This window comes from Osmerus eperlanus, chromosome 1 (genome assembly GCF_963692335.1).
Source record: "Osmerus eperlanus chromosome 1, fOsmEpe2.1, whole genome shotgun sequence".
Lineage (NCBI taxonomy): Eukaryota > Metazoa > Chordata > Actinopteri > Osmeriformes > Osmeridae > Osmerus > Osmerus eperlanus.
Window position 1 is genome coordinate 9,992,325 of NC_085018.1, and position 13,835 is coordinate 10,006,159.

Sequence of the window (13,835 nt, forward strand, 5' to 3'; positions counted from 1 at the left end):
GCGGCTTCATGCATGCACTCTGTTCATCCCAGTCCATTACAGCCGTAAACCTGTCACCTGTGGGGGTGGGGGCCGTAAATTAGGAGGAGGTCCCGTCAGAATGCTCCTGCTGATCTTGCTACCTTTGTCTCTCTCCGTCCTCCTCTCTCTCTGTGTCCTCTCTCTATCCTCCTCTCTCTCTGTGTCCTCTCTCCATCCTCCTCTCTCTCTGTGTCCTCTCTCCATCCTCCTCTCTCTGTGTCCTCTCTCTATCCTCCTCTCTCTCTGTGTCCTCTCTTTCCTCCTCTCTCTCTGTGTCCTCTCTCTATCCTCCTCTCTCTGTGTCCTCTCTCTATCCTCCTCTCTCTCTGTGTCCTCTCTCTATCCTCCTCTCTCTGTGTGTCCTCTCTCTGTCCATTTCTCTCTCTCCTTCTTTCTCTCCTTCTTTCTCTCCTCCTCTGTTCTCTCCTGCCAGCCTCACAGCACCCTGGACCCAGGGGTTCTGAGCCATCTGGCATTCTAACGTAACAGAGGTGGTTTGATGACTATGGCTGACCCAGGTTTGAGCCCAGGCCTTGGACCCAGCCAAGGACTCTTTGGCTTGGCGGCGATCTTCGCCTTGGCCCTGGTTTCCTTGGCCTGGGTTGAGTAGAGAGAGTTTATTCCTCTGAATGAGACTTCCCAGTTTAAGATCATGTTGAATGGGACCAGCCATGTGTATCGGCCCTGATAGGGAAAAAGCGAGAGTGCATGTACCGGCCAGATAACCGTCTGTCTGTCCGGCCGCATTGTGTAAGAGCCAGGGATCAGGTTGCGGGACAGACAGACTGACACAGAGAAGGCAGCCTGGCCGTAATCCAGCTCCAGCTTCTCCTCTCCATCTGTCCCTACTCCTCTTTTTCTCTCTCTCTCTCTCTCTCTCTCTCTCTCTCTCTCTCTCTCTCTCTCTCTCTGACTCTCCACCTCTCTGTCTCTTTCTTTGTGTCTCTCTCCCTCTCTCTCCTTTCTCTCTCTCTCCCTCTCTCTCTCCTTGCCTCGCTCTCTCTTTCAGGAGCAGGAGAGTTGCCGAAGAGTATCTCTCTTTCTTTTGAAAGGGATCTTTTTTCCTCTCCTCTCCCTCTTTCTTCCTCCCCTGATCTCTCTCTCCCTTTCTTTTTCTGTCCTCCCCTCTCACTCTTTATTTTTCTCTATCTCCCTTCCCAGCTCTCTCTCTCCTTCCCTTTCTCTCTCTCTCTCTCTTTCTCCATGTCCCTCCCCTGCTCTCTCAGGGTGCTTTCACACCTGACATGTTTGATCCGTTTCAATCGGACCATGGTTCGTTTTCTCTGAAAGTCCGGTTTGTTTGGATAGGTGAGAACACGCATTCGAACTCTGGTGCGGACCAAATAAACGACCAAGTGAACCATGGTTCGGTTCGCTTTAGGTGTGAACGTAATCGGACATATTATTGACCTATTCCGGGAAGCAAACCAAAATGTAGTGCATTGTGGGTTGAAAAAGGATGTTGACACTTGGCAGAGACTGCCGTGCCACTCATTAGCAGCAAAATTAGTTGAGGGAAAACGTGGGGGACTGATGAAGTGAAGGCTCTTCTGCAAATATGGGCTGATGATCATATTGCAGAGATACTTGTGGAGTCACATAAGAATAGCGAGGTATTTAAATTATTTAGTGATATACTGAAATAAATGGTTAATATTGCACAGTGGACCAATGTTGTTTGAAAGTTAAAAAACTTAGGCAGCAATACATGAAAGTGTGTGATGTTCTATGGAAAAGTGGTAGCTCGTCGGACGAAAAAAAACAATTCCCATGGTTTGATGACCTGGATATAATCCTGAGTAAAAGACCAACGAGCAAGCCAAAAAACGTGGTCATAACAATTAAAGATAATATTGCAATCTCAATACGCTGCTGTTGCTCAATTGTTGTTCGTGACAAGGAAGTTCTGTCCAATAGATTAACAACCTTGACCGCGTGTCATTGTTTTTTACAAATGTCATTAGGTGTGTTCGACTTCATGCAGCGCCGACAGCCGACTGCAGCCGGCTGCCTTGAAGCTGAGAATGCCATTGGCTGCTTCATGTCAGACGCCGGGCTGCAGGCGACAACGGCGCTGCATGAAGTCGAACGCACCTATTGTATTTTTACAAACGTTGGTTCGCTTAAAACAGGACCGTGTGAACACTAACCAGACCTAATGAAAAATGCAACAAAGTAGCAACTCATCCACTGATTCGGACCAAGCAAACGGACTAATAGGTGTGAAAGCACCCTCGGACTCACAGTGTAGGTCCTCCCTGTGATCCACCATCACAGTCAGCCTATCTACAAACGTGTACCCAGTCTAAACAAGGCTAGAGCAGATTTGATGAGCTCTAAACCTGGCTATTGTGGATTTCACCAGATCTGCACCTACCAATAATACTCAAACTTGGCTATCTGGTCCAAACCTCAGATGCCCTCAAACCGTGAGCACGTCTTGGTCTGATGGTAAACCCTGGTCCAATCCCCACAGGGCTTTACGTTCCAAACAACAACAAAATTGGTCTCCTTTCCTGGCAATCCTCTCAAACCACCTGCGTTACATCCTCTCACTCGACAGGCCTTGGTTCAACGCTAATGTAAAAATAATACGGTGTTCTTCTGGCCTTTGAAGTAAAAGATAATGAATAAGGGATCGACACTCCAACAGCATTCACAGGTGGGTGACTTGGCTCCGTTAGATGAAAGCCTGCGGCTAATCTAGCATTGACTGTGCGCCGTGTGTAATTGTTGTACATGCAAAGGAAATTACATTAACACACGGCCCAGGCAAATGGATTGTCACTAATAATCTCTATCCCCCGAGGAGCACAGCCCATTTCAAGCTCTATATTAAGTTCCTCCAGTTCGCCCTATCGTGTGGGACCACCTGGAGACGCAGCGCTAAGCGGTCGGGCAAATCCAGTTTTTTCCGTTCTTGTTCAATCAATGCCGGCCCTGCTCATACAACAACCATGTGTGTTCTGAGATTGGAGGTCATTCGCGTCGAGATCTTAGTCGCGCCTCAAGGACTGTGCCGCTGTCTGCACTTGGAACGAAAAACAACTGACACACCGATCGACTCTCTCCCTCTGTCCTCCTCTCTCTCTCGCCCTCTCTCTCTCCCTCTGTCCTCCTCTCTCTCTCTCGCCCTCTCTCTCTCCCTCTGTCCTCCTCTCTCTCTCTCGCCCTCTCTCTCTCCCTCTGTCCTCCTCTCTCTCTCTCGCCCTCTCTCTCTCCCTCTGTCCTCCTCTCTCTCTCTCGCCCTCTCTCTTTCCCTCTTTGTCCTCCTCAGGGGGAGGAGAGAGGGACCAAGACAGGGGAGACAGGGAACTACTGTGTGGACAGACTGGTTACCTCGGACTTATAGACATCACACACTTAGGGGATTGTCACTACATAGGGTCTATAAACAGAAGGCACCTCTTTCCATCTATAAGTGTATTGATCCATACATCCATACATCCATACATCCATACCTCCCTCCATCCATATATCCCTGTCCATCAGGCTCCAGACAGGTATAAGGCGAGCAGGCAAGCTCTGTTTACCCAGGATTACTGTAAATTGCATGTGGATGTGTGTGTATGCACTATGTGTGTGTGTCCTTGCGTTTGTGTAGAAGGGTGTTTGTGTGTATTGGTGTGTGTGTGCACTGTGTGAGTACTTTTACTGTGTGTGTGTGTGTGTTTTTGTGTGGCTCCTTGTAGATCTTCTTGCTAAACACGCCACCTCTCGACTCTGCTCAGCGCCTCGCCAGTCAAACACACTCTTGTCTTGCCCTGGCAGGCACCCAGAAGTGGATCACACACGCAGGGACAAACACACACACACCTACATGCACACACACACACCCACACACATACACAAGAACACGCACATAGTGTACACAGACACACACCCCCTCTGGGGAGCCAGACCCACCACCGTATTCTGAGCACCAATCACATCGTAGAGAGGCCGGGCCAGCGTGTCCAAATGTGACCTTTGACCCAGATTAAAATCCAGGGGGGCGAGCCGTCTGTGTGTTCAGCTTTCACTGGCCTGGCTGGGGACTGCTACTCCTGACTTCTAAACTATCAGCGTGTGTGTGGTTTGTGTGTGTGGTGTGTGCTAGTGTGTGTGGTGTATGTGTGTGTGGTTTGTGTGAGTGTAAGTAACAGAGTGGCAGGGACAGGGTTTGTTTGACCCATCTGTGACTGCAGATTGGACATTGGTCACACCAACATAGCCTACATCTTGAAAATGTCAAGCACAACCACCAGTCGGTCTCGTCTCGCCCCCTCTCTGCTGTTTGTGGACAGTGGCTCGAGAGTACCGCACGGGTGACTGTTTGTGTGACTGTTTCTGTTCGGGCCATGTCCTGTAAATACAGAACAAAAACGAAATACAGACAGACAGACAAGCAAACCGACACACATACAGACAGACATGCAGGCAGACATGCACAGACAGACAAAGAGATATGCAGACAGACAGACACGCAGACAGACACGCAGACAGACAGACATGCAGACAGACAGTGTGATCGGCACCAGTCAGAGGACGGTCTGGGCTGCAGCAGGAGTCTCGGTGTCCCCACACTTCCACCTCACGCTGAGTCAACAATAGAGACGTGTTATTCTCCTCAGATGAAAAACACAGCGCCTCCTGACCTGGTTAGCCTTCTCTGATTGGACAAGAACAGTGGCACAGTAAGGGCTGTTGTTGTGGCTGAAGTGTCTTTGTGTGTGTGTGTGTGTGTGTGTGTGTGTGTGTGTGTGTGTGTGTGTGTGTGTGTGTGTGTGTGTGTGTGTGTGTGTGTGTGTGCGGGTGTGAAAACTAGTCATACCAAACCTGCCATCCTCATGGTCAAATGCTGGCTGTTCTATCTAGAACTCAGCAGGGGCTCCCAAGACTCCAGGAGAAGAGAGGCAGTCTCCTTTCACAAACCATATACTCACTTTACCGTACATACCGTATATACATTCTGTATACGATATAACACTGTAGACGCTACTGTCATATACAGTAGCATCGGTTTAGCGGTTTACTGATTGATGGAAATCAGACCAGAAAGGTGTAATTTCACGAAACGATATACAAAGCAATGAGCTAAGTGATATTCATATTGGCCATCTATGCTTACAGTATATATGTAAATATAATGCAAATGTATGTGTTATGTATTACTGTAACAGGGGTTCCCAGTATGGTGTTTGTGGCCAGTAATGTGCCATTACTGGATTTCATTGCTGGATTTACAGATCTGTTCATCTGGAAGGGTTCCTGCCTGCACTCATTTAGTCATCGTCAGATCCCATAGCCTGATGGGATGCTGTTGTCTGAGGGTTCCTGACAATCCCATGCAGACGAGCGGTTGGGGTGGGGCGAAGGGGGGAGGGTTGAGGGGGGAGGGTGAGAGGGAGACAGAGGGAGAGGTAGCATCCTACTCGTTCCACATGAATGACCTGGGCGTCAGCCAGCCTCGACAGAATTTGACTTCCAAATGAATAAATGAAGGCAATTAGTAGCTCTGTTTACACTTTTGCAGAGACAGAAGTAGGTCAGTCGTGGTAGGGATCGGGATGGGGGGTGGGGGGGGGGGGGAGGGTAGGAGCCTCAGGCTGACACTGGTACCTACATAGATGATGAGGAGGGAGGGCGAGGAATTAGGACGTGAAAACGCGGCCTTTATTAACAGTGGCTTTTAAACAAATTGTCATATTGAATCACGAGGGACTTGCTGGGGGGGGGAGGGTTGTTCTAAAAGCAAGGTTTTGTGATCAGGCCTGCGTGTCTTTATTTGTGGCCTGTTTGAGGGTGTGTGGGGGGGGGGGGGGGGGAGCCTGCAGCTAGGGTTTTTGGTTTTGTTCGGTCCTCGTAGGAACGCACATGACTGAAGCCACGATGAGGCACAATGAGTTGGAGGGTTGTTCACTTAGACCACAGAATACCACAAAGACGAGATGACCAGCAGCGAATCCCACCACTCAAGTCAGTCATGAGTTTTGTGAGTCAGAGTGGAAACTGCTGGAAAATCTGCTCAAGTTCTAGTCTGTACAGTATTCATGTTCTGGCATAGTTGAATGTTCAAAAAAGAAATATGATGTATACATGCGCTGTATCTACAAATGTATTATATATGTATAACACATTTTACGCCATAGCCCCCTGTTATATTATATATAAATAGATGATTATTTTGGAGGAAATGTGATATATTTATATATAGATCGTTCTCTGGTTTTGTTCATTAATGGCAGTTGCTGAGTTTATTATGAATTCCACGATTGCCAGCAGGCAGCGTCTGGAGCTGACCACCAATCACTCAGGCAGACCAGTCAAGCAGCTCTCCAGGGAACCGTAAAGCGGCTTCCTGTCACCACCGAGGCTTGTGGTCCCGACAACCAGGTCCAGGAGTCGTAAAGAGGGGAATCAGGGGGATGATTTAGGGGCCTGAAGCTTGGATGAGGCCCAGAGAGGTCTAGATGGACGGGGCTCACATGGCGACCCCTGCTACAGTGGTTGTGTGGGGGGCTGACGATGTCTAAATGTTGCCGTTTACATTTACATTTAGTCATTTAGCAGACAGTCTTATCCAGAGCGACTTACAGTAAGTACAGGGACATTCCCCCTGAGGCAAGTAGGGTGAAGTGCCTTGCCCAAGGACACAACGTCATTTTGCACGGACAGGAATCGAACCAACAACCTTCTGATTAATAGCCCGACTCCCTAACCGCTCAGCCATCTGACCCCCGTTTGTTGCGTTTAGCGAGAGGATTCAACAAGGACAAGTTTTCGACAAGAAATACTTCGCTGCTCGCCAAGCCTTCATTCAAATCCCAGCTGGTCTCTACGTTTTACGACACAGTTTTATCTGTGCGGCGTAAAATAGCGAGAAGTCACCAGTATTTGCCTACATGCATATAGTGCGTCTAGATTGATATGCAGTACAACTGCAGGTTGGGAAGATATACAAATCATATTCATGGGACGTCGGACGAGAAGGGAATATGTGTGACATGTTTTTTGTACCGTAGTCATTTTGGACCTCCCGTAACATCAGCGTGGAAGCTGAGATTCACGCACGCATCCTCCTTTGCCGGCTCGTCGGCACCGACATCCATAAATCTCAAATCTCAAAAGGGGGGGTAGGGGGGAGTCAAAGTGACCTCCAGCCCTGTGATGAAAACGTGTGCGGGCCGAGTGCAATATCACATCTTCTATAATTCAGGATGGAGAGGAGAAGGAACACAGGGCTTGCTGTGTTCAGCTGTTGCCGGGACGACGTCTGTGTTCAGACCCAGTTGGACAGAACGTCTATGTGTTCAGCTCAGCGCCAGGACAGAGAGAGACTGAGAGAGAGGCTGTGAGTGAGACTGTGAGGGAGTCTGTAAAGAGTCTGTAAGAGAGGCTGTGAGTGAGACTGTGAGGGAGTCTGTAAAGAGGCTGTAGGAGAGGCTGTGGGTGAGGCTGTGAGGGAGTCTGTAAAGAGGCCGTGAGAGAGGCTGTGAGGGAGTCTGTAAAGAGGCCGGGAGAGAGGCTGTGAGTGAGGCTGTGAGAGAGTCTGTAAAGAGGCCGGGAGAGAGGCTGTGAGTGAGGCTGTGAGTGCTCTGCCCGTCAGCCAGGCCAGATGCTGGATGGTGAGACGCTGAGCGGGTGAACAGGGAATAAGCCCTGAGACATGAGAGCCCTTCCTACCAGATATGAGCTGGACGAGCTACGAGGAACTTTGAGAAACTGCTTTAGGCTTAAGAGCCTTCTCAAGCCAAACATCCAGCCTGCTCAGTTTGAAGATGCTATACCGCCAGTGTCTGCCTGTCCCTGAGAGATGGTTTGGAAATAACAAGCTGCTATTACCGAGGCTGTAAAGAGAACTATATCGAGCTCACTTACAGCACAGTTTCAACTGTGGGCGGTGGGCTACACCACATAAGCTTTGTCAGCATCAATCTTTTAGGACTGACTGGGGAAACAGCACTGCACTTTGTGTGCTGACAAACAACAGTCCTCCATGGACCGGAACCCAGAGACTTTATAAAAGCATATATACATTTACGGTACATGAGGGTTGGGGGGAAATCACCCAGACCAGCGCTCCGGTTCTTTGGTTGGTAGAAATCGAAAAGGAAACGCATGTGTGTACATGAGGCGATATATGAGTACACACACCTGTACGTGGGAGCATAGACAATAGGCAAACGCAAATACTGATTAACAAGCCTATGTTTTCTCAGTAAGAGCCAAACTCCCTTCCGTCCATATGGCTTTGTGGAGAGGAGTGTGCCAGGAACGAAGGTAGCTGGCACAAGTAATTACGATCAAAGAAATTACAACAGCAAACAGAACAGCTGCTACCTTCGCTGCTGACAAATCACCGGGTGAACAGGGTGAGAGTGTGTTTGTGTGTGTGTGTTTGTAGTGTGTGTATGTTGTGTGTGCGAGACAGACTAAGTGCATATGAGAGAGAGAGAGACATAGTGTGTGTGCATTATGTCTGATAGAGAAAAAAAGAGCAAGAGAGAGAGAAAGAGAAAGAGAGAAATAGAAAGCTTGCACATGTTAAAGAGAGAAACAAAGAAAGAACACGAGAGAGAGCGAGAGAGAGAGAGAGAGAGAGAGAGAGAGAGAGAGAGAGAGAGAGAGAGAGAGAGAGAGAAAGAAAAGCATAAAAGAACAGGAAAGAAGAGGAGAGACAAGGTCTGTTCTTTCTCCTCATTCACCTCCTCCACCAGCCACTCAGAGCACTGGCGGTGGCTCAACAGATAATCCCAAAAGCAAACAAGGCCTAGGCTTGGGAGGGGGGGGGGGGGGGTAGGTTCGGAGGGGGGGAAGTCTCCCAGAGCTGAGCAAATATCAGCATCTGCTCAGATGATCTGATCTCAGCCGTGCCTCTCTCCTGTGCTGGGCTCGGTGTGAGCCTGGCTGCTGACAGTGTGACACTTTAAAATGAGCCACCCTTCCTCCCTCCCTTTACTCACCGGCACTGTAATCAGGGAACCCAGGCACAGACAAAAACTAGTCTGTAGCCACAACCTCTATAGCCAGGTAGACATGGATAGAAGGACGGACAGACGGAAAGATGGACCAACAGACTGACCGACCGACCGACTGACAGACCGACAGACACAGACAGACAGACACAGACCGACTGACAGACAGACAGACAGACAGACAGACAGATAGATAGACAGATAGATGGCAAAGCAGAGATAATGCTTCCCCGTGTTAACGGCAGTGCTGGCATACTGTGTATCTGGAGGGCCAGAACCATATTGCAAGCTAGCAAATCACTCCATGCAGAGCACTGCCAAAGGAACCATCTGGTAGGTGAGCTCCTTGTCTCCACCTTACACCTACTTCGGCACTGCACACTCCACTGACTGACTGAATGACTGGCTGACTAGCTGAATGGCTGGCTGACTGGATGGCTGGTTGAACAAACACTCTATTCATCTACAGAGTTCCCTGACAACATAATGCTCCCTCTGCCTCAATAAGTCAAGATAATTCAAAATAGCTTCAAACTTACTCAGAAAATCTTGAATATGACTCAGTCAGAACACTCTCTCTGTACACTGCTCAGATTGAACACACACTCTCTACCTCAACCCATTACGCTGAACACACACACGCTCTCTACCTCAGCACACAATTCGGAAAACACACACTCTCTTCTTCAACACACTGCTCTCAACGCACACACGCCATCTCAACACCACGCTAAACGCACACTCTCTACCTCAACACACTGCCCTGTCACTCTCTCTCTCTCTCTAACCTGAAGACTCCTCTGAACACTCTCTCTCTCTCTCTAGAGACTCTACCTTAACACTTCTCAGAACACAAACTCTCTCCTCTACCAACTTCTGTCTCCCTCCTGGCGGCCCAACACTGTTAAAGACATTAAACAGGTGTTTGAGGAAGGGTCGGGAGAAGAAGGACAACCGCTGAAGGCCTTGTTAGTTTGGATTTGATTTCCTCTCTCTTATCTCTCTACACGTGAATCACAATGCTGTCAGATTCTCTCTCTCCATCCCTTTGTCTCTCTCTCCAACCAGCCCCCCCCCCCTCAGTCACCTCTCTCCTTCTCTCTTTGTCTCTCTATCCAACCAACCCTCACTCTCTCACATACACACGCATGCGTGCACACAACACAGCACGCTGTCACACTCCCCCCACAACACACACACACACCCTCCTCCTCTTGCTCCTCTTCCTCCTCGGGGCTGTAGCATCAGAGCAGTCGTGTTTAATCAGCGTCTCCGTGGGCAACGGGGGGGAGTCTGCAGCTAGGGAAACTGTGTGTTTGTGTGTGTGTGTGAGCGCACTCAAACGTCACGTAATTGTCTAACATACACTAATTTGCCTGACTTCCCATCGTAACGTAAGTGCATGCCTCTGCAGTTGACCCATATTGGCCGCACACTGATGATATGTGAATCACAGAGCAACCTCTGTCATCCACCGAATACCCAGAGCAATAACCCAACACAGGAGTCCGTTTCCCCCCCTGCCAGAGCGTGCGTGAGCTACAGTCCATGGGCCCGTTTCATGTGCATCGACCTCTATCTAGGGACATGATCTTAGTATTAGTAACATGATTCCTGGGAGAAAAGGCTTATTTGGTATCAGGGGCTGTGGGAGGCAGACAGATTGTGCTGGATGATCATTATCGAGGTTAGATTACAGAAGGATGCTGAATATAGCAAGCAATTTGCCATGGTCATTGTCAGTAGAGAAACATTGGAAATACCGGAGGAAATTAAGAGTCACCTCCAAAGAAAAACGCAATCTCATTATACGACAGCAATAAAAAAGAAAAGAGTTACATTAAAGACCTATTTAAATTCTAAAATTAGCAAGCAACTGATAAAGTAGACATCTGAGAGAGGGAGGGAGACAGGGAGGAAGGGAGAGAGAGAGAGAGACAGAGAGAGAGAGACAGATGAGAGTCAGAGAGAGAGTGGATACATAGGGGGAGAGAGACACACAGATAGAAAAGCAGAGAGGCAGAAATACACAGAGAGAGAAATAAATACATGAGAGAGACAGACAGAGAGAGAAAGAGCAGAGACAGAGAGAAAAAGAGAGAGAGATAAGAGAAATAGGGGCCAATCTCTCTCTTTCTCTCTATGAGAAGCTTTACTGCTCTGGAGGGACCTTGTGAATAAAAGCTAGCCCAACTGGCCGGCCAGATAAGGAGGAGCACGAGAGCATGGAGGAGAGAGATAGAGAGAGAGAGAGCTTCATCTAGTGACTGCACGAGAGGCAGAGGCACCCCCCCACACACACACACAAACACCCACACTCCCCAACACACACACCACACACACGCAAACACGCATACGGAACAAAGATCAGCTTGGTCAGGTCCATTGTGATCGCGAACTTTGGCTGCTAGCTGATGGCAGTTGGCGCTGCAGGCAGTTGCATGTACTCCTGTTGGTCTAGGCTCCGGTCCCAATGCTCTTCCTCTCTGAGTTGGCCGTTGTCATTGTCACACTGGATCTCGCTAGCTGAGCCAAGCCTGTGTAGACTCTGCTACAGTAGCAGTGTGAACCACCACAGATAGGTGGACAACCAAGACCCACACAGGGTGGTCCTCACAGCTGTTGGACGGTTCTTGCATTACAGGCTGATACGGTGTACCTATGTAAGGACTATGCCGATGGAACATTTTTATGTTTCACTTCATCCCACTTCCCCCTTTGTTGTGTTTGATGTCACAACACCAAGCTGTGACTCTAATTACTAAGGATGTCACTTGTGTCACTGTACCCCTTCCTAGGTAACTTTATTTCGCCAGGTGGTTTTGTTACACATTGCCATCTGGGAAGTCGTCCTTGGAAACTGTTTGGAAAAGGGCAAAATACTTGGCAGGTGATTGGATGAACCATATGTATATCACTGTCTATCAAGGGATGACTTCAACCACGCCTCTAGCTGCCAGTAGTTTCTTCAAGGACGCTGATTGGTACGAACCACTGGTCTGGGCACAAACAAATAACTGGATTCTGGAATTGGCTTCTTGCGTGGTAATCTTGTGCATCCAGGTGTCTTGCAAGGTCACTTCCCAGGATCCTATACACAGCAAATTTCAAAGTGTTCATTTGAACACCAGGAGTGTATATTTAACTCATTGAGGGTTTAAATAGATCCACTCTCACCATGCTGAAAGCTCCTGGTGTTTATTCAACACTTTGAAATGTTGCTGTGTAGCCAGCTGTCTTATTGATCAGGTGGTGGCACATTCCCTCAGCAGATAAACCTTGAGATCCTGCAGCATAACACAATCAGTTGTATGTGTGGGGGGTCTGTTTTCTTAAACTGGGCAGTGTGCACAGACATTGCCTAAGCAGAGGTAATCAATTAAATAGGCTATCCTACTTTAGAATTATCAAATCATAGTATCCATCAGTTACTCGTTGGCTGGATGAAACGATGTAGACTGGAGTCGATGGAAAACATCATCCCCTTAAAACGGTTTTGTTTTGAGAATGTACAGAGGTTGCTTAATTGACATGTACACTCCAACATGTTAATATATGATAACAATAATGATGCTATATATTTTCTTCTTCCCAATTAATCATATAATTAATCACATTTGCAAAGAGACGGAGAAGGCGCGTGTGCGCGTCCTCTGCTTGCGAGGTAATAACCAAACTTCGTTCTCACGCTTTGCAATTACAAAGAAACCCACTCACCTTCAACTGGGAGAAGACAGTCATGATGTGAGGAATGAATTCAGGATCCGCGCGTTGATTCCAGACGCTGAGCAATGCTACCTACAACTGCTCGCAAAATCAGCTGTGAAACCCTGTAGGCTACAATGATTTACACGGGAACCGCTGCTGATTCAATAGATGGTCCTGAGCTACGTTCTCACAGTCTTTGCGTTGACAAAGATGGTCATCTGCAACATACCTGTGCTTTGACCAAAAGAAACCGATGTTGTCAAAAAGTGAAGGTGAGTATTATCGTTATTGGTTGTTTTCCCGTGTTGTCACATAAGTCTTGCTCGCAGTCCCCGCAGTTCTTTGAACGCCGGTGCTGCCAACCACACAACACAAAGTCGGTCCCATCAGTTTCACTTGCATCTCACGTACAGTGTGCGGTTTAGACCCAACCTCCCTCCATCGACTCGCGTCATCCTTTGGCGTGAGGCTGAGCTCATTGCAATCTTTTTTTTTTCTTGGACAGTGCAGGGGACTTGCATTCTAAAGAGTAATTTGTTATCAAGAACGTTGCAGCCATGCCATTTCCATCCAGTTTCTACCTGATAATAGCCTACAGACAGCGAAAGCATGTAAACTACGGTGAACTAGCCAGCGTTGACCATTCATCCATTCATTCACACCTGCTCGATTGGATTCAATTGAAAGGTTTGGCTAGAAACAGATGTATTGCCAAATTATGAGCAAGTAAGTAAAAACAAAACGATAAGGGAAAAAGTGTATTGTTAATGCGCCAAGTAGTAGCCTACTGTTGGCTTAACGGGACTGGTGATGGTTAACGACGGCAAGGCGAGGATGGTAAATTACCCTTTAAAACAGTGACACCTGTAGGTGTCTTGGTGCCACCTCATGAACTTCATTCATAGTATTCACCACGTCTCTAGTGTTCATGACTCATGCTCGCATTCAAATGCTGCAGACTGGATGAATGGGACACCTGTTAAGCAAATGTATTCTTTGCATCATTCGTATCATTTCGGCATGTTTAGACGAAACAAAACACAACGTTTTTTTCTCTGGTGACAGTAAAAGTTGTCAGGAAACCTTCAAATTAGAGCTGTGTTTTATTTGATTAATGTATTAATTTAGCAGACGCGTTTGTCTGCTACA

The 13,835-nt window shown here is 48.0% G+C and overlaps 1 protein-coding gene across 1 annotated transcript in view; it reads right to left on the reverse strand.

Moving 5' to 3' along the window:
* The window catches only part of LOC134024370 (plexin-A2-like), a 34,013-nt gene extending 20,957 nt beyond the window's left edge, over window positions 1-13,056 (reverse strand). Inside the window, exon 1 of the mRNA XM_062466868.1 lies at window positions 12,696-13,056. The gene's annotated coding sequence lies outside the window, so the exon portion shown is untranslated. The remainder of the gene's footprint in view (window positions 1-12,695) is intronic.
* Window positions 13,057-13,835: the final 779 nt, after the last annotated feature.